We start from the raw sequence: 20,352 nt of genomic DNA on the forward strand, positions 1-20,352 counted from the left end.
GTGGGTCCAGGTCCCACCTACACAAAGGGATCATAAAACTATGTCTGTCCTATTTACTTTGCATGACTGACAATATGTTATAACATGTGGGTCCAGGTCCCACCTACACAAAGGGATCATAAAACTATGTCTGTCCTATTTACTTTGCATGACTGACAATATGTTATAACATGTGGGTCCAGGTCCCACCTACACAAAGGGATCATAAAACTATGTCTGTCCTATTATACTTTGCATGACTGACAATATGTTATAACAGTGGGTCCAGGTCCCACCTAAACAAAGGGATTATAAAACTATGTCTGTCCTATTATACTCCGCATGACTGACAATATGTTATAACAAGTGGGTCCAGGTCCCACCTACACAAAGGGATCATAAAACTATGTCTGTCCTATTATACTTTGCATGACTGACAATATGTTATAACATGTGGGTCCAGGTCCCACCTACACAAAGGGATCATAAAACTATGTCTGTCCTATTTACTTTGCATGACTGACAATATGTTATAACAGTGGGTCCAGGTCCCACCTAAACAAAGGGATTATAAAACTATGTCTGTCCTATTATACTCCGCATGACTGACAATATGTTATAACAGTGGGTCCAGGTCCCACCTACACAAAGGGATCATAAAACTATGTCTGTCCTATTATACTTTGCATGACTGACAATATGTTATAACATGTGGGTCCAGGTCCCACCTACACAAAGGGATCATAAAACTATGTCTGTCCTATTTACTTTGCATGACTGACAATATGTTATAACAGTGGGTCCAGGTCCCACCTACACAAAGGGATCATAAAACTATGTCTGTCCTATTTACTTTGCATGACTGACAATATGTTATAACAGTGGTAGGATTACTTGAAGGAAGTAGGCCCTGCTCTAGAAGCCGTGATATAGCTGTTCTGTCAGAGTAGTTTGATAGAGCTTGAATGTTGCTGACAACAACATTAAGTCTTTCACTCTTCTGTCCACAGGTTCAGTCTCTTCAGAACTGGAAGACGGAGGTCCTTGCCTCTCAGTCCTTTCCATCCTCCCACGACTCCAACAACAAGCACTTCCTGACCGTCTCCAGTAGCCAGAGGACGTCCAGTAGCATGGACAGGTCCGACACCCTGGACCGTCTCTCCGACTCCACGCTGCGGTCAGCCTTCAGCCCTGTAGATGTGGAGAGACAGCGCGACCTGGAGAAGACCTGTGCCAGCCTACAGTCTCAGGTCAGTGGATCAATGTTTTTGAAAAAGTTCCTTTCCACATTAACCTGACATAATGTATTAGTATATTGTTTAAAGGGGTAGTAAACCCAGTTCGCTCTCACTTTCTCATGAACACTGTTGTTTCCCAGGTGTCCCAGCTGAAGGAAGCTCTCGACACTGTCTCCAGTGCTGTGTTCCGCAGTGTTAAAGCCATCTCTATTTACTCACTTCACTCACTGTCCAATGAACACTGATGTTACCCAGGTGTCCCAGCTGAAGGAAGCTCTCGACACTGTCTCCAGTGCTGTGTTCCGCAGTGTTAAAGCCATCTCAATTTACTCACTTCACTCACTGTCCAATGAACACTGTTGTTACCCAGGTGTCCCAGCTGAAGGAAGCTCTCGACACTGTCTCCAGTGCTGTGTTCCGCAGTGTTAAAGCCATCTCTATTTACTCACTTCACTCACTGTCCAATGAACACTGTTGTTACCCAGGTGTCCCAGCTGAAGGAAGCTCTCGACACTGTCTCCAGTGCTGTTGTCCGCAGTGTTAAAGCCATCTCTATTTACTCACTTCACTCACTGTCCAATGAACACTGTTGTTACCCAGGTGTCCCAGCTGAAGGAAGCTCTCGACACTGTCTCCAGTGCTGTGTTCCGCAGTGTTAAAGCCATCTCTATTTACTCACTTCACTCACTGTCCAATGAACACTGTTGTTACCCAGGTGTCCCAGCTGAAGGAAGCTCTCGACACTGTCTCCAGTGCTGTGTTCCGCAGTGTTAAAGCCATCTCTATTTACTCACTTCACTCACTGTCCAATGAACACTGTTGTTACCCAGGTGTCCCAGCTGAAGGAAGCTCTCGACACTGTCTCCAGTGCTGTGTTCCGCAGTGTTAAAGCCATCTCTATTTACTCACTTCACTCACTGTCCAATGAACACTGTTGTTACCCAGGTGTCCCAGCTGAAGGAAGCTCTCGACACTGTCTCCAGTGCTGTTGTCCGCAGTGTTAAAGCCATCTCTATTTACTCACTTCACTCACTGTCCAATGAACACTGTTGTTACCCAGGTGTCCCAGCTGAAGGAAGCTCTCGACACTGTCTCCAGTGCTGTGTTCCGCAGTGTTAAAGCCATCTCTATTTACTCACTTCACTCACTGTCCAATGAACACTGTTGTTACCCAGGTGTCCCAGCTGAAGGAAGCTCTCGACACTGTCTCCAGTGCTGTGTTCCGCAGTGTTAAAGCCATCTCTATTTACTCACTTCACTCACTGTCCAATGAACACTGTTGTTACCCAGGTGTCCCAGCTGAAGGAAGCTCTCGACACTGTCTCCAGTGCTGTGTTCCGCAGTGTTAAAGCCATCTCTATTTACTCACTTCACTCACTGTCCAATGAACACTGTTGTTACCCAGGTGTCCCAGCTGAAGGAAGCTCTCGACACTGTCTCCAGTGCTGTGTTCCGCAGTGTTAAAGCCATCTCTATTTACTCACTTCACTCACTGTCCAATGAACACTGTTGTTACCCAGGTGTCCCAGCTGAAGGAAGCTCTCGACACTGTCTCCAGTGCTGTGTTCCGCAGTGTTAAAGCCATCTCTATTTACTCACTTCACTCACTGTCCAATGAACACTGTTGTTTCCCAGGTGTCCCAGCTGAAGGAAGCTCTCGACACTGTCTCCAGTGCTGTGTTCCGCAGTGTTAAAGCCATCTCTATTTACTCACTTCACTCACTGTCCAATGAACACTGTTGTTTCCCAGGTGTCCCAGCTGAAGGAAGCTCTCGACACTGTCTCCAGTGCTGTGTTCCGCAGTGTTAAAGCCATCTCTATTTACTCACTTCACTCACTATCCAATGAACACTGTTGTTTCCCAGGTGTCCCAGCTGAAGGAAGCTCTCGACACTGTCTCCAGTGCTGTGTTCCGCAGTATTAAAGCCATCTCTATTTACTCACTTCACTCACTGTCCAATGAACACTGTTGTTTCCCAGGTGTCCCAGCTGAAGGAAGCTCTCGACACTGTCTCCAGTGCTGTGTTCCGCAGTAGCTGTTTCACACTCACCCAGGGGCAGGAGGCGGAGGAGATAAGCTCCTTGCACGTCACAGGAAACGTGGAGGAGTTTGAGAGCCTGGAGTCAGACGGCACACCCTGCTCAGGGCGATGGAGTAAGTTCATGCTTTTCAGTATGTGTGTGGAGCCAATATGTTAAATCTAGAAGTTGTTATTTATACAGACAGATGTATATAGCTGGAAATAGATTATGACTAGTTACGGGGTAGCATAGGTCTTCAGCAACCCAGGCTTGCTGTAAAAGGTGACTGCTTGTCGTAAAAGGCGACTAACGGGATCGGGTGGTCAGGCTCGCTGACTTGGTTGATGCATGTCATCGATCCAAACTGCGTGGATCGATGCTCATGATATCAATCACTGGATTGTCTGGTCCAGACTCGATTATTTACAGACCGCCGTCATATAGCTGGAATATTGCTGAGTGTGGCGTAAAACAACAAACCAACCAAATCATACTTCATTCATAAGAGGCTTGGTGCCATCATTCCCCAACGACATGGAACATTGGTAATAACATATGCCACTAGTTTGTATGCCCCTGACTAAGTGGATACCTAAATTCAAATACCACAGAAGACCTCAAGGGCCGCCAGGAGCCCCCTTCATTATGCACACTCATCATGGACATCTCAATTTGTGTCGACAATAATTTGATTATAATTTTAAAACAGTTTGGACAATATTTCTTCAGTAGTAGGCTATAACCATCATGTCTCTTGCAGGTAGTGTCCCCCACTCCCTGTCCCCCTACCCCTCTGAGGAGGAGGAAAGTTACTTCCGCCAGGTGCCCCAGCTCGGCGTCCCAACCCCGCCTCGAGCACTCCACCTGGAACACAGGGGTGACAACTCCATCATACTGCACTGGCAGACCTCCAGGCTGAGTGATGAGACAGGAAAAAGCACCAGCAGAAGTATTATAGGTACGTGTGGCGATACTGACGGTTACTCGCTACTTGATGATGACCACAAACTTTAATTGCCAGTAAGGTCTTAATTTCATTATTTTTTTCTTTCTTGGGGAAAAAATGACCTCAGACTCAACTTAGGTACTTTTGATTTTTTATCTCTATCAGTGTGCAAAATGTTGTCTTATCTCAGAAGGATAATGGAGTTTGTTGTAGTCAAGTCTATGTTTCAAGGACAAGGGAGACATTCATTTTGCATGGAATCTGCTACAACTGACTCAAAAAATTAATTTCAAATTGAACCTTGCACTATACTAGTGTTGTTGAATATTTTCAAAAATACTGATATGTTTTGATAAGTTGAAAAATATAGGCATAAATGTTGGAATACACAACTGAAAACTGTTCAAAGCGGGGTTAAATCAAATTATCATGTACCATTGTTCCTTCATCCAAACTTTAGTAGTCAGTGTCATTCTACTTGTAACTCTACAGGTACCGTGTGGATAAACATGATTTGGTCAACACATATTAATTCATTTCCAATAACATAAATAAACTATCTTAATATACCATTAATTGTTGCAATTTACATTTGTATATAAATTGACAAAATTCATTAGTTGCATGACTTCCTGAGAAGACTATTGCTACAAGAATGACATGTTGTTTCCAGGCTACAGAGTGTATGTCAATGAGAAGTGTATGGCCTTGGTCGCAAGTAACAGGACTGTCGCTCTCGTCACTGGTCTCGATTCCAGGACAACGTACAAGTGAGTTCACGCAAACATATCACCTCACATAGAAGTGACCCCTGGAAAAATGATCGTTGTTTGAAGTTATCATTTCTTGAAATATGCAGCTTGCTATCCTTTGGTTTAATGACAGTTTTATACAAAGGCTTATAGTAACCAGCTTAATTATAACTTTTAGAAAATAATTGATTTTTATGCCTGTATGTTTTCTTCATATTCAATAAAGAAAACAAGGAGAGCGTTAAGCTGTAGGTATTTGGGAAGAGTTTAGAACAATGACGTACCATTATAACGTTTTTACGAATTATAAAGAAATGTTTACTGTGTGTGTAGGTTCTATGTGAAGGCCCTGTCAGGCCTGGGCGAGAGCTATGAGTCTAACATCATCATGGCTAAACTTGCCAAGGGAGCAGAGCAAAGACACATGTCAGAGAGCAGCGACAGTGATATGCCAGACGACAGCGACAAGGACCATGATTCTACAGAGAGTCATGAGAAACGTCGACATCGTAAACGAGAAACCCGTAAAAATCGTAAAGTGAAGTCGCCCAGATCAGAGAAAACGAAATCTCATACAGCAAAGGATGTAGAATTTACAAGTGACGTAAAATCTGCCTCGCCATCAGCATCAGACCGACCACGGACAGCCCGGGCTGTGTCTGATGCTGGAGCAGCTATCCTAACTACACCAAAACGGCACATGCATAAAAGAAATAAGAGCGGTGACTATCAACAAAGTCAGTTCTCTGACGGCAACATAGACAGTTCTCAAAGTTCCAAACGAGAATCTGAGGGGAATGTTCAGAGTAGTCCATCAGATGTTCCCCGAGTCCCCTCATCCTCATCTCCATCCAGTGTGTCCAGCTCACCCACCAAGTCCTGCCAGCATCACCATCCAGTTCTCTCATCTCCCAAGCCTGTTAGTAGTGAAGGCGGCAACAGAACACATCATCCAAGTGCTCTTACTGACTCTAAAGATATGACTGTGATGTCGGGGACTTTCACTGTAGACCATGCTAGCTCCTACTTACAAAGCATCACTGCCAGTGTGGTCAAGGAAACTATTGCATCATCTAAAGCCAAGATTAGAGAATCTCAGGAAAAGGAAGAATCGGTGAAAACACACCGGAGAAAGAGGAGCAGTGATTTCAAACTGTCCGACTTCACTGATGGGAAGAGTGAGGGGAGGGGGGATCGTAGGAGTACAGGGAGTGGGGAGGGGGAGTCGGAGCTGGATGGGGATAGCGTGACACATAGGCAGATGGAAAGAAAGGATTCGGAGAAACGATTATCAGATGGTGCGAGTGACGATTCCCTTAGAGAAGGGAAGGTCAAAGGTCATCGGAGGAAGAGAAGTAAGGACCTTCAAGTTCAAGTCAGTGAATGGAGGAAGGATGAGGAGGCTAGTGGGAAGGCTGGGGAAAAAGCTGAATCTGTTTCTGTTGGTAGAGACATGGACAATACCAGCCAGAACAGGCCAGTCATTGATGGCCGTAAGCGCCATTCATCTGGTAGTCGACCTAGCAGTCCTATGCTTGTTGAGCCAGGTGATAAGGAAGTGTTGGAGAAACGAAGGACCCCCATGGCTGAGACTCTTGAACAGAGGCTCCTCAACCTGTCCTCTAAGTCAAGTTCTTTAGGGTCTCTTAGCAACAAGGGAAGTAACTCTGATGGAGCAACACGGTCCCGTCAGCTCCCTGATCCAAATGTGGTTATGGAAGAGTCTGGAATGAGGAAGAGGACAGCATCAGTTGGCTCAGAGAGTGACCTTTCACAAAATGCCAAATCTGATCAGAAAAGCTTTGCGTCTAAACTACTGCATAAGCTTCAAACCTTCTCCAGGTCACAGGAGAAGACGATAAGGGAAAGATCCACAAGGAGGAAGAATTCGGGAGAGTCCAGTCGGGACTCGAAGCCTCCGTCAGATGATGAAGGACGCCAGCCACGTGTGCGCCGGGTCAGTGACAGTGACCATGAGGCTTCCTCGGACACCAGCAGCATGGCAAGGAAACATGGAGACAGCAGCTCGGGCAGTCACTCTGATGACAGCAGGTCGGCGCGACCTACCAGGACGCATAGGAGGTGGGTGGAGGGAATAGCTAACTGAGGGGTAATCGACATGTTAAAGATTCTTATAAAAGACAAGAATTGGATGAAAATATATAATTGAGTGTTTAACATTGTTTTGTTTTAGGATTCACAATGTAAGACCACAGTAAAGCTGAGGCAGATGATAGAGTTAGAAAACTTGAAAGTGGCTTTTATGACTGTTTGATCATTTGAGATACTTTCATATGATATTGGGTGATGTAAATGAGAAAAACAAAGTTCATTTATCACAAGGAGTGTTCCTAAAATGACCGCACATGTTTGTTGTCTTGATGATTTATTGAATGGAGCAATAAGGAGAAACTCATTTTCTTCCTAGGACACCTTCAGATGGGAAGTTGATGCCCCCCTGGGAGGGAGATCGCCCCACCCACAGCCCCATCATCATGGAGGGGGCGGCCTTCAAGAAGGGCACATCTAATGTCCGACGACATGCATCCTTCCATGGCTTGCTGCCCTCCAAGCAGGACAAACACGGTGCTCAAGCTTGCGAGGTCAGTGAAGGATATGTTCCTGCTCCGCCAGCACATCTGCTGCTATTGCATTAACTGTGGTATAAATGCCACCGTATGCCACCCAATTAGTGAGTTTTTGTATAAGGCAGGCTCCAATCAGATCCAGGGCAAAATTTTCTTGGGGTGAAAGGGGGCTTAAGCCATAAATGTGTGTCAGTATTTTAAACATTTAATAAATGTGAGGGATTGGCGATGGTTGACGGGTATGCTGTCTTAGGAACATCTGCGAGCTGCTAATAAAGGAGGCGACAAAGTCAGCATTAGAAATTGGCACTGGTCCTGTAGTCCTTGCCAAACTGCCCAATAGTTAAGGTATTCTAAGGACGAGTAAACATTTGTCCTTTTTAAGGGTTTTGCTATATGTTATCATTATAAGGACTAGTAAGCTAAACCTGTTAGTTTCTATCGCGGCAAAGTGATACTGCATCACCACCAGCATCAGTCAACACCAACAGACTTGTCAACACATGAAGTTAAACATAAACTTGCTATTCTGTCGTATTGCTATTCTGATATTTCAAGGGCTTGTGTAATGTCAAACACCTTACACCCTGCTGGCTAGTTCAGAAGCTTATTGTTGTGTGTGTCGTGCTTAGCTATGGCATGTTATTAAACATTCCAGAATAATTTCTAGAATTACGTATGACTGGCGTTGTTGGTTTCAGGAGGGGGATCCACAGAGGAGTGATCACGGCAGCATGGCATTGCCCACGGTGAGTTTATAACGTGTTTGTCAAGTAGATCACATGCACCTGTCTTCACTGCGTTTCTCATATGTGTTCATTGACTCACTCCATATCCTTTACTTTACATCAGAAGAAAGAAAACATATCTCAAACATTTACTTGTCATATGTTTGAAACGTAAAAAAATGACAAAAAAACAAACTTTATTTTTACTTTTAATGTAAAGTTTGACCAAAAGGGTCAATTTCACGAACACTGTTATTATCTGAATCATTGCTATTCTAATCTATGTCAAGATATATGTCAGTCTTAATCCTTTTCCTCATCCAAGACCTATTCTTTACATCATCAAATCTTCTTCAAAATACTCTGTCAAAATAATTTCTCACAAGAATGCTCCTCTATACCCCTATCATCATCTTCATCGTCATCATCACTGTCATCATGTGTCTCACATTTTCATGTTTTTCCTCCACCAGGACTAGCTCACATCTACAGATTAAGACAAGGTAGTATTTTGTCTCCAGTTTGTTTCATAATGTTAGTCTAGTTTTTTGTTAGAATATGTAGCCCAAATTGTGTGCAGTCAAATAGCTTCTTATTGTTTCTAGATATAGATGCAAGTCTACATCTGTTTTTTTAATTTTTTTATTACGGTCTTATTTTCTGTATTCTATTTTAGTTAGTTATTAAGTTGAGAATATCTTAGATAATTATTGTGATTTTCTCTTTGATTTTTTCCCATTATGTGAAATATTTTTGTTTTTATTCTTCACGGAGATCTTTAACTGTCTTGGTGCCACGGGACATTCGTGATGGTTGTTCACTATGTGACTCCCTTAGTTCCACAGGACCATATATGGTCCCTCAGTATGCAGCCACCTTAGTGCCATGGACCATATATTGTCCCTCACTATACAGCCACCTTAGTGCCACGGACCATATATGGTCCCTCACTATACAGCCACCTTAGTGCCACGGACCATATATGGTCCCTCAGTGTGCAGCCACCTTAGTGCCACGGACCATATATGGTCCCTCACTATGGAGCCACCTTAGTGCCACAGGACCATATATGGTCCCTCAGTATGCAGCCACCTTAGTGCCACAGGACCATATATGGTCCCTTAGTGTGCAGCCACCTTAGTGCCACGGACCATATATGGTCCCTCAGTATGCAGCCACCTTAGTGCCACGGACTATATATGGTCCCTCACTATGGAGCCACCTTAGTGCCATGGACCATATATGGTCCCTCACTATGCAGCCACCTTAGTGCCACGGACCATATATGGTCCCTCACTATGCAGCCACCTTAGTGCCACAGGACCATATATGGTCCCTCACTATGGAGCCACCTTAGTGCCACGGACCATATATGGTCCCTCAGTATGCAGCCACCTTAGTGCCACGGATCATATATGGTCCCTCACTATGGAGCCACCTTAGTGCCATGGACCATATATGGTCCCTCAGTATGCAGCCACCTTAGTGCCACAGGACCATATATGGTCCCTCACTATGCAGCCACCTTAGTGCCACAGGACCATATATGGTCCCTCACTATGCAGCCACCTTAGTGCCACAGGACCATATATGGTCCCTCACTATGGAGCCACCTTAGTGCCACGGACCATATATGGTCCCTCAGTATGCAGCCACCTTAGTGCCACGGATCATATATGGTCCCTCACTATGGAGCCACCTTAGTGCCATGGACCATATATGGTCCCTCAGTATGCAGCCACCTTAGTGCCACAGGACCATATATGGTCCCTCACTATGCAGCCACCTTAGTGCCACAGGACCATATATGGTCCCTCACTATGCAGCCACCTTAGTGCCACAGGACCATATATGGTCCCTCACTATGCAGCCACCTTAGTGCCACGGACCATATATGGTCCCTCACTATGCAGCCACCTTTGTGCCACAGGACCATATATGGTCTGTCGTATATCTGTAGTATATAAACATTTCAGGCTGTCAGCATAAACCACAAAATTTACGATCTTTCAACTCTAATATTCTAATTTTGAGAGCGCTTTGGGCGCTTATTATGTCGAATATGGTATATATTTCTAATGAATTTCTTAATTATCAAATACTTTGATTACATATGTATTTGGTAATATTTAGAACAATTTGGCTAATAAATAAAAATTAGAATTTATACAAACAATTTTTTTTTTAATATAAAGATGGATTCTTATGTTTTTTTAGATAGTATAACACTATGTATGTACCCCCAGTGCTCTAGTTTAGCTTGACAAAATAATATATATAAAAACAATACACAATCACTAAGAAACATTTATTTTGTTATATTTTTTATAGTTCAATGCTGTAAAACAGTTGCGGCACTGAACTGTATACAAGCTGACTGACAGCCAGGCACCGTGAGGGTTAAGCAGTTTTAAAACAATGAAATATCATGTGAGGCGAACACCATCACAAACAGCACCCAGACACCCGTGACATGTATTTGTAGACTTGATTGATGTAGACTCCAAAGAAGATGATGGTTTTGCAGTGTTTAGTTTAATTGGTCAGTCTATTGTTTTCAGGTTATTTAAATGAGAAACATATGTATCTTATTGAAAAAATTATGACTTTGCTCTAAGTGTTTTTCATTCGTCTGCAACACAGTCAGAGATGCAAAAAGATAAACATCACTGATGCTTCAAGGGACATAAGTACAGTAAAGCTCGAATACTCTCTTCAGTTATACAGGTTACACTGTAACAAAATTGAACTGAAAATTCCCACTGTTGATATTTCAATATTAGCCAAGGATATGAATAGTTTGCTTGAAGTAAGTAGGATATATTTTTCAAGATTTGTTTTCATTTCCAGGACTTGATCAACAAGGTTCGCAGAAAACTCCGCTCACGTTCTCCGAGTCCGTCCTTGCACCAACCCGTCATCTCTGCTCAAAAACAACACAAGTCCTAGCCAGATAGACTGATTCTGCCTTACTGCATATGTGCCTATATATGATGCTATCCTGGATGTACTTGTCACCAGAAGTGTGGCGACCCAAGACATCAGAGTTATCTGCCCCTGAATTAAATCAGATGAGACTTGCTACACACTGACATATGAGTTCTCATCTCATAGCCTATCTGGATACTGGTATTTTGAAATATAAAATATATGGAGGAGAGTGGTTCAAAACAATCAGCAACAGCCGTGACACAGACCTTGTGACCTATATTTGCCCTGAATCTGTATTCTGAGTGAACTTGTGAGAGATTGTCCGGATAGTCTGGCTATACATGTTCCGTGGACCTGTGCTGGGGTATATATGCATGTGTATGTCTACAGTGTTGTGGAAGTGTTTCAGTAAATTCTGTGGTAATTTAACCTATGGTTATTGCAGTTAACCTACTGGTAGACCCAGGTGAGATAGCAAGGCCGGCTTGTACTTAAACCCTGTTTGTTGACTGAATGGACAGCTTCTAGTATTCAGCCGGAGACAAGGTCCACAGATGAAGATCTGCATCACTTCAGGTTTTCCTCCTACATTAAGCTGACACGTGATGTAACTGAAATTGTGTTCAAACTGGGTTAAACCCAGCTCGCTCTCCAACAAAAGCAGTTGCCATTAACAGTAACGCAGTATTTGTGGAAAGCTTAGGGTCGTCCCCTGAACGTGTGGCACCCACTTTTCGAAAGTGAGTCTTTGTGCATCTTCAGTACATGTATATCTACCAGCAGCCAACATGGACAGAGGTCATGTCATAGTGCCTGCTAGTATGTGGAGTGCGGCATTCTGTGTTGTGTTCACTATGAAGTCCTGTGACAAGTAAATTGCTGAAGAAGTTGAGAGCTCAAAACACCATGGAGAATATGTTTTTAGTGTCATAATAATGTGATGTCAACATGTTATTTTGTATGGAAGCCTTTTAGTGCCATTTGTTTTTTTAGTTTTTTCTTAAAAATGTCAAGATTATAAGTTGAAATATCAAGATACAAAGTTGAAATTTCAAGATACATACTAAGTTGAAATTTCAAGAAAATGATTTTGAAATTTCAACTTATTATCTTGAAATTTCAACTTATGTATCTTGAAATTTCAAGACAAAAACAAAAAAACAAATGGCCCCCAAAGGCTTCCGTAATTTTGAGTTAATGTTTTAGAAAAACTGCCAACATTTATTTTTCATCATAGATAGATGTTTTTATGTTACTAGATTACTACTAAGTGAAGAAGAAGACAATTAGTGTCTTTTCCGACAGTTATACAGATGATGATATTCTTGAAGACATGGAATAGTCAGGTGACTCAGGTACATGGAGATCAGAAGCCTTGGAACAAACTGGGGGGGGGGGGGGATATCAGCTTATGTTCTGTTAGACATTTATTCAAAATGCTGTATTGCCATTGTAACTGACAGACACTAACAAACTATCTCTTGCAATCATTACATATCTTAGGTTATTCAAGTTTTCAGTTGTTTTTGAGTTTACAGAACAAAGTTATGAGTAAATCAAAGTTTTTGTCTGAGATGAAAAATGATTTATTCAGTTCTATCAAAACAAGTAACAGAACAAATTGTTTCTTTTTTTTTGTGTATGTGTGACATAAGTGATAATTATGTTCACTGTTGATCTCACCCAAACCATACGGGACCCAGTCGTCTGAGGTGCCAAATGTGCTGCCTAGAGTTGCCTCCCTTAGTTGCCAGGATGCTATGATTGTGGGTTTGAATCCAAGATTCACCTTAAGTAATATTCTTGGGACAATACCCATGCTCATGGGTTTCGCCAAAGCAGTTTCTGATTCATTTTAAGATTCCCTCCCGCATTAAACTGACACACTGTGATATAAGTCCTATTCTGTTCGAAGCAGCAATAAACACTACTGAAAGCACTTTGTGTTAGGCTGACACGAATGAGTTCATGGTCACCGTGTACATTTCTTGATAGTATCTCTTGTTAGGGAATAAATTGGAAGCAGACAATTACAAATTGTGATGAACGTTTTTGAACACTTTAGGCTTAAACAAATAAAAGAATTGTTTCTCAGGCAGTGACTGTTGAAAATATAGTGTGGGCAGCCATCATGGTTTTTTTTGGGTTTTTTTAGGGGGGGGTTCAAACTGGTACATAACCAAATAAAAAGTTGTGTAACCAAATAAACAAATGTGTACAATCAACCTGGGAAAGGGCCTCCCTGCATAAATATATTCCTTGATGAGTAAAAAACTGGAATGCAGTATTTGGCTACCATTGGACTTGGAATATGCAAGGATTTTTATTGTTTTTTAAAAATGGATATAAAACGAAACGTGTGGCAAACTTTATGAGGATGAGGGTGGGCGGGGTCTTGTTAAAGACTTAAAGTAAATACCTAAAAATTGCGACAAAATATTGAGATAAATATTCCTATATTTCTTTACCAGTCCCGGGGCGGTCGGGTAGCCTAGTGGTTAAAGCGTTTGCTCGTCACGCCGAAGACCCAGGTTCGATTCCCGACATGGGTAAAATGTGTGAAGCCCATTTCTGTTGTCCCCCGCCGTGATGTTGCTGGAATATTGCTAAAAGCGGCGTAAAACCATACTCACTCACTCACTTTACCAGTTCCTGTCCACTGTTGTTTTCACAGATATTTATGAATGAAAATATGTTTTTGGGGTAATTCTGTTATTACTGTGTGATTGTGTGATACAATTCAGAAAAAAGCTGTTCATATGAATCAATGGTAATAAGCTGCTTCCTAAATTATTGTAGACCCTGCATTTATACTTGTCACCTTGTCTGTTATTTATGATATCGCCATGGAAACATCAATATGTCGCCACTAAAAATACATGTTAGGTCTGAAAAGTACACTATTCAAATACTTTGAATGAAAACAAGCGCTAATGATAAATAAATTCCCTTCCTTTCATAAAGTCTGCAGAGGATGTGGAATCTGGGTCAGGGCAAATGGGTCAGTGTTCTGTTGTTAAAGTAAACTGAAGGAAGATCGATTGACAATACTTGCACATGTCACTTTGATCCTGTTCTACATAACTTTTGTGCTGTGTAGGCAAAATAGAGGTAAAAGACTATTTGGTATATTGGTCTTTCACTGTTGAGTGGAGCATGCTCTATTTCCACAACAAATAAACTACAATTACCTGTAAATAAATAAATAAATAAATAAATAAATAAATAAATTAATAAATTAATAAATAAATAAATAAATTTGAATTAAATTAAAATTAATTAAATTAAATGTAAGTGATACCTTGGCACTTGATGGGCTAGCCAAGCAACTGTTTGTGTGTTTGTGTGTTTGTGTGTTCATGTTTCCATAAACCTAAAAATGAATTAAGCCACATCCACTGGCTGACTTCTGTTTCCTTATTGGCTGATAATAGTGGGCTTGTTTTGAAAGATGTCACTGGTTTCGTATTGTTGTCTACTGTGGTTTTGTGTTAATGACTAAAAAGCAGTCTGTGAAGTTATTATTGTTGATTTTTTAAGGGCTACGCGGATTTACACAGTGTGCATGTCAATATTTATATATAAACGCAAAGTATATTGAAGTCAACTCTGAAATATTTACAGTTATTATCCTAGCCCTTTGTTAATAGGAGAGCTTTATGATAACTAACATTACCACAAAGTGTGTTTCCTTGGTTTAAGATACTGTTCATCTCCATGTATTTGTTTCTCCAACGGGTTACCAAACTTGCAACAAAAGTGACAAAAACTTCAAATTCCAACCGAAATTATGTGTATGAGAAAAGACCACATTTTCTAAACTTCTCTAACCATTTATATACTCCATACCAAGTAAATTAAAACCATGAAAAATAACGTATTCCCAAATTGTATGAAAGGACATGCTTTTGACTATAAAAGATACGTTAAAATAAAAAAAGAAATATTTTAGATAAAATGTAATTAAGTAAGAAGATGTTGAAATGTGTAGTGTAGTTGTTAAAAAGTGCAAAAGCATTTAGTATAGTATAGTTGTTTTCCTCAGCATTTAAAGTATATTGTCCAGTATGCCAGCATTTATTATGTACAGTATTATTATTATTATTACATGTGTATACAGGCATTTTGGTCCCATTTCACAGGTTCTCAAGAGAATGTCATTTAAATCTTTTCACACTCTCCTTTTTGTTGGTTGATATTAGCTAACTGATCTCAAGACCTGGCGGAAATGTCATTGAAGTCAGCTGGGGATGCTGAATGCAGTTGTTTTGGTCTGTTGTTGTTAATCAGGTTGTTGATGCTGAGAATGTACTATTCTCCTTGATACTTGTATTCTCTATACATTTTCTAATGAATATATGTGCTCCATTACACAGACATTTGACAAAGTTTGTATTGAAATAAATCATCAACTATTTTGTCAAGATTAGTTCTTTTCCTGGGGATGGGTGTATGCATCCTTTGTGGTTGGTGTCACAAGAACCTCAATACCACTTTTGCTCCTAACGTTTGGTAAATGGTGATATATGTCATCATTCAATTCATAGAATGATACTTATCTTGAGGAAAACGTTTAATGATATTTATTTTGAGGTACATAATGCTACTTATATTGAAGTATATGTATAATGATACTTGCCTTAAGGTATACGTATAATGCTACTTATGTTGAAGTATACATATGATACTTGTCTTGAGGTATCTGTTTAATGCTACATATATTGAGGTATATGTTTAATGCTACTTATATTGAAGTATACGTATAATGATACTTATCTTGAGGTATCTGTTTAATGCTACATATATTGAGGTATAGGTATAATGATACTTATATTGAAGTATACGTATAATGATACTTATCTTGAGGTATCTGTATAATGCTACATATATTGAGGTATAGGTATCTGTATAATCCTACATATATTGAGGTATAGGTATAATGATACTTATATTGAAGTATACGTATAATGATACTTATCTTGAGGTATCTGTATAATGCTACATATAATGAGGTATAGGTATCTGTATAATCCTACATATATTGAGGTATAGGTATAATGATACTTATATTGAAGTATACGTATAATGATACTTATCTTGAGGTATCTGTATAATGCTACATATAATGAGGTATAGGTATCTGTATAATCCTACATATATTGAGGTATATGTTTAATGCTACTTATATTGAAGTATACGTATAATGATACTTATCTTGAGGTATCTGTTTAATTCTACATATATTGAGGTATAGGTATCTGTATAATCCTACATATATTGAGGTATATGTATAATGCTACTTATATTGAAGTATACGTATAATGATACTTATCTTGAGGTATCTGTATAATGCTACATATAATGAGGTATAGGTATCTGTATAATCCTACATATATTGAGGTATAGGTATAATGATACTTATCTTGAGGTATATGTATAATGATACTAATCTTGAGGCATACGTATGATGGTACTTATCTCAGGACACAAAAAGGATGTCCATGACACTTATCTCATATACAGAAAAGGATACCTATTTCATATACAAATAATGATTCTGTTCTCATGCTAGGAAACATCATGATACTTATCTCATATGCATATAACTCTTATCGTTATATATGTATGGTACTTACTTCAAGGATATGTCTCAGGAGAAGGTAAACTATATATACAATGATGCTAATGTAAATAAGGATGATTCACATGAGGAGATATACACATGACGATAGTTATCTCTTGATGTATATGTATAAATATATCATAATGTATATCTCTTGGTATGTAAAAAGAAATGCTTATGTTTAAATGAAAGTGACCAAACCCTTTCCATAATCAGAAATCTCTGCTAAAAGCAGAGTTCATTTTACGGTTCTGACTACAGTCAAGTCTCGTTAATCCGACACTCATTAATCCGACAATCGGATTAAATCAGTTCTATTTAGACCCGTTAATCCGACTAATCACTCATTAATCAGTCTCGTTATCTGACACAGTGATCAGCGTACTCCGTGGTCATCGTGATGCGAGACGAGACGGCGAGTAGCTGGATATTTCAACAGCTTCAGAGATAAACTTGCTTAACAATACACAATTACTGCTTTAAATAAACAGAACAGGATTTGAATCATTATGTATCGTATAGTTATCCAATTTTCGATCACGAATGTTGATACAACCTAATTTCGTTTATACGACATACTCGTAAATCTGACATAATCATATGCAACCAGCAATGTCGGATTAACGGGACTTGACTGTATATCATAAGTTTGATTCGCTATCAGATGGTGATGATACCAGGTGTTTGCGAAAAGGTGTGCGCATCCTGCCCCACAGTCGTGAGAAGATCTTGTATGTCTCTATTTCCTGTGTTGAGTTTTTCTCAAATGTCTGATGTTCACTAGTACTGTAAACCTGCACTTTCTTAGTTACTGTGAGAGTTGTACATGAATGCATGTACTTCTGTATGTCAATACATGCATCACTATGAATGCATGTGCTGCATATGAATGCATGTGCTTCTGTGTATGAATGCATGCACCACTGTAAATGATTCCAGTGGTGTGAATGAATGCTTGCACTTCTGTGTATGAATGCATGGACCACTGTGCAGGACTTATGTATAGGAATGAATGCTTGCACCACTGTGCATGCTTGCACTTCTGTGTATGAATGCATGGACCACTGTGCAGGACTTATGTATAGGAATGAATGCTTGCACTTCTGTGTATGAATGCCTGAACCACTGTGCATGCTTGCACTTCTGTGTCTGTGTATATATGCATGGACCACTGTGCTGGACTTATGTATAGGAATGAATGCTTGCACTTCTGTGCATGAATGCATGGACCACTGTGCAGGACTTATGTATAGGAATGAATGCTTGCACTTCTGTGTATGAATGCATGGACCACTGTGCAGGACTTATGTATAGGAATGAATGCTTGCACTTCTGTGTATGAATGCCTGAACCACTGTGCATGCTTGCACTTCTGTGTATATATGCATGGACCACTGTGCTGGACTTATGTATAGGAATGAATGCTTGCACTTCTGTGCATGAATGCATGGACCACTGTGTTGGACTTCTGTATAGGAATGAATGCCTGAACCACTGTGCATGCTTGCACTGCTGTGTATATATGCATGGACCACTGTGCTGGACTTCTGTATAGGAATGAATGCCTGAACCACTGTGCATGCTTGCACTGCTGTGTATATATGCATGGACCACTGTGCTGGACTTATGTATAGGAATGAATGCTTGCACCATGATGAATGCTTGCACTGCTGTAAATGAACGCTTGCAGTTCTGTATAGGAATGAACGCTTGCACCACGATGAATGCTTGCACTGCTGTAAATGAATGCTTGCATTCCTGTGTATGAATACATGTGCTTCTGTGGGTGGATGCATGCATGGCTGTGTGTTGTAGTGAGCAGTTTTATGGATAATAGTACTGAAATGCTGACGGAATGTGCATGTAACAACTAGCTCTTGACTACACAATACATTACTACAATCATTCTCAATACAACAAACTTTTGATTTTTAGTAATACTAAGCAAACCATTTGTAGCATAAATTTTATGTAGCTGTATGTAGGATATGTGCTTGTGTCTGTAGAGTTTGTATTTTGCCATGCTGAACGTATGTATGTGTTCTGTACCAGGCTGTACCAGATGTACAATTCTTTGTACCATGCTAAATGAAGCCTTTGAGCAATTCCTTGTAGCATGCTAAATGAAACCTTTGAGCAATTCCTTGTTCCATGCTAAATGAAATCTTTGAGCACGAGTGGCCCAGTCATGTGAGGCATGACAATTTACTGTGCAGAGTTGCATCCCTTGGGCACCCCAGAAACCTATGATTGTAGGTTCAAATCCCTGTATGCCCCTATTGTGTTACCAGGTTTGTCAGCACCATACCGTGCTCGTGGGTTTCACCGAAGTGGTAAACATCTGAGACCTGCATCACTTCGGGCTTTCCTCCCACATTAAGCTGACACGCCATGATATAACTGGACTTCTGTTTAACGGCATTAAACTCACTTGCTCACCATATGAAACCTTCAATGTACAGTTATGTATCATGCTGTATGAGATTTTCAGTTTCTTGATTTATGCTGTAGTGAATGTTTCCATTTATGTTTATCAGATTCTTTGTGATATATGTGTATGTACCATCCTGTATGAGGTGTATAATTTCTTATCTCATGCTGTATCAAACTATTTTAATGTACCAAGTTGTATGCGATGTACCTTTTTGTGTCTCATGTTGAATGAAATGTAGCATTTCTTATCTCATGTTGTATGAGATATACCATCTTATGTACAGTGCTGTAGGAAACATTTTGTACTGTAGGAAATTTCTTCAATCAAGCTGTATGACATGGATCATTTTATGAACCATTCTGTATAAAATATGGCATTTTTTGTCTCAGTGTATGAAATGTAAATTGATATACTGTTTTATAGCTGTGTCAGATGTAGATGTACATAATACAACATCATGGGGTACCCACAGTGCCTACATAATAAACATTATCATGTCATAGATTGTGTGTGTGCTTTGTTGCTACTGGTCTACTCATCATAGAGGAGTTTGTCAGCAGTAATAAATAATAGGGGGGCATATGGGTGGCCCAGTCGTCTAAGGCGCCGCAATTCACTGTGCAGAGTTGCATCCCTTGGACACGACAGAAACCTATGATTGTGGGTTCGAATCCCAGTTCGTCCTGATTATGTTTCTAGGTTTGTCAGCACCATACCCATGCTCCTGGGTTTCACCAAAGTGGTAAACGTCTAAGACCTGCATCACTTCGAGCTTTCCTCCCACATTAAGCTGACACACTGTGATATAACTGGAATACTGTTGAAAGTGGCGTTAAACCCAACTCTCAACAACAGCCAGGCTGCTCACAGACACTTTTGCATTATTATTACCTGGGTCAGTGGATCAGTGTGCACTCGATTTTCATTCTCAGCTCCCTGGGGATCATACAATCCAAGCTTCTTGTGAGGTTCTAAAAGGTTAACAGTCTCATCTCACTTGGGCTTGAAGTGGATAATCTGTTTATTTTTGATTCCGATATGGGTACAATGTGTGAAGCCCATTTCTCGTGTCCCCCGTCGTGATATTGCTGGAATATTGCTAAAAGCGGGG

General features: G+C 40.5%; 1 long non-coding RNA gene and 1 pseudogene across 2 annotated transcripts; both read left to right on the top strand.

The window, feature by feature from the left end:
• Positions 1 to 12,232, top strand: part of LOC124127209 — a 78,102-nt pseudogene extending 65,870 nt beyond the window's left edge.
• A 6-nt stretch (positions 12,233 to 12,238) lies between these two features.
• Positions 12,239 to 19,741, top strand: LOC124125452. Of its 2 annotated transcripts, none has more exons than XR_007218272.1 (2): positions 12,239 to 16,000; positions 16,051 to 19,741. It is a non-coding gene; the product is annotated as an uncharacterized LOC124125452 (long non-coding RNA). The 2 variants fall into 2 exon arrangements; XR_007218273.1 differs by having other exon boundaries at positions 16,085 to 19,741.
• The last annotated feature ends 611 nt before the right edge of the window (positions 19,742 to 20,352 follow it).

The sequence above is a fragment of the Haliotis rufescens genome, unplaced genomic scaffold (assembly GCF_023055435.1).
Source record: "Haliotis rufescens isolate VD_foot unplaced genomic scaffold, xgHalRufe1.0.p SCAF_5, whole genome shotgun sequence".
Classification (NCBI taxonomy): domain Eukaryota; kingdom Metazoa; phylum Mollusca; class Gastropoda; order Lepetellida; family Haliotidae; genus Haliotis; species Haliotis rufescens.